The sequence below is a fragment of the Trachymyrmex septentrionalis genome, unplaced genomic scaffold (assembly GCF_001594115.1).
Source record: "Trachymyrmex septentrionalis isolate Tsep2-gDNA-1 unplaced genomic scaffold, Tsep1.0 scaffold25, whole genome shotgun sequence".
NCBI lineage: Eukaryota > Metazoa > Arthropoda > Insecta > Hymenoptera > Formicidae > Trachymyrmex > Trachymyrmex septentrionalis.
This window is the reverse complement of record NW_017305408.1, coordinates 3,018,115-3,019,865: the sequence shown is the minus strand read 5'-3', so window position 1 is coordinate 3,019,865 and position 1,751 is coordinate 3,018,115. Positions and strand designations below refer to the sequence as shown.

The window sequence follows — 1,751 nt, the reverse complement described above, 5'->3', positions numbered from 1 at the left end:
CCCCCCCCCCCCGCGTTATAAAAAGAAATATAGTCGCAAATCTTAAGATAAATGAATAAATATTAACATTTTTTTACCAATACATTTCGCTTATGCCTTTATGCTTTTGAATAACGCGTCGTTTACTGATTCGATGTACAGTTTTTGAAATACAGTTTTTATGCCAAATTAAAATGATATTATTAAATTAATAATCAGTTTAATAGATATTATTGACGCAACTAATAAATTCATAAAAAATGTATTTAAAATAAAGAAGTAAAAATGTCAATCTCCCAGAAAATTCTAAATGGGAATATTTGAATTTTGGAATAAAAATAATTATTGCGTTCAAAGTTAAAATTCACAAATACAACAATATAGTGGATTTAATATTCGCGACTTTAATATATTTTATCCGTAATATGTATCTTTCTCACAGAGTACGATAAACCCAATATTTGATTACGAAACTCTTACCAAGTTTAATTTTTACAACAAATTTCTTTTAAGAGTGCAAAGTTTTAATAACATGCTTAATTTTACATAAAACTTTTCTAACACATCACATAGCTGTAGGAAATTTAAGATATAGATCTTTCATTATACAATATTAATACAGAAAATTAATTCTCAAAATTATGACATTATTGAGACCAAATATGCATTAAATGTAAAAAATATTTCTTTCTTTTAGAGTCTCTTTACATGTCAAATTGAATAATATAATTGGGTCGACGCGATCGAACGCGCAGAAAATATATATACCGTAGTCAAACAATACCTGGATATGAATAATTAACGTTAGTCGAGGTTCGCGATTAATAATAAGTTGACGAATGCGACAAACGCGCCGCGCAATTAAACGCGCTTGTCGCGTGGATATATTATAATAATTTTCGTAGCGCGCTCGGCACTTATTTACACGCGCGCCGACATAATTGATGCTATTCGGCGGCCGTTCGGGCATTATATCGTGGCTGTTTACATTAATTCACCGACAGAAATGATAGCGCGCATAATTTCGGGCTTGCATGGCGAATCGCGATCTAGCGTCCGAGCAACGTGGATTACCTAACATTGCGCGATGCGACGAGGGAGTGGACCCGCCGCATAATAATGCGATGCCCGATGGAATAATAATAATCCGCCTCGATGCTATCACGCCGGTGTTCTGATCTTCTTAACGCTGTAATTTCACCTGAGGATGCGTACGTCAATCCGATACATAAATTCATTTGAGATGCAAAGTCGTTACCGCTATTACGATCAACCTCAATTTGTAACCGTATTATAAAATCGTTCATCGAGAACGTTCTGTTGATCTATAATAATTTTCATTTGCTATTAGAGCTTCAGAATATTCTCGGCAAAATTATAATATTTCCTTTCGCATCACCCAGTAGCTCTCTTCTTTTACGCGGCGCTCCTTATATTGTATATTCTTGCCTGCATATATTATGCATTCATTCTTCGCTGAAACGATGCAAGTAAACCGTCTGTCTGTTCTTTATCGGTGAATTCTCTGAACTGGTGCACACGTTGCAATAAGTTGAAGCGAAACAAACGTATATTTGTTTCGCTTCAACTTATTGCAACGTGTATACCAGTTCAGAGAGTTCGTCAATAAAGAATAAACGGAAAATTGTTTACAGAATAGACAACGCGCATAAGGGCAAATAATCAAATGGAACTTCATGAAAGAATCACTCGTGAAGCATAGCTGCAGAATATAAATCTGCATCAGGGTGGCCTAAATTACCTACATCTCG

At 34.8% G+C, this 1,751-nt stretch overlaps 1 protein-coding gene across 1 annotated transcript in view; it reads right to left on the bottom strand.

Annotated features, from left to right (window-relative positions):
• The window catches only part of LOC108748876 (leucine-rich repeat-containing protein 24-like), a 132,588-nt gene that overhangs the window by 38,833 nt on the left and 92,004 nt on the right, over positions 1–1,751 (bottom strand). The gene's annotated exons all lie outside the window — the stretch shown is intronic.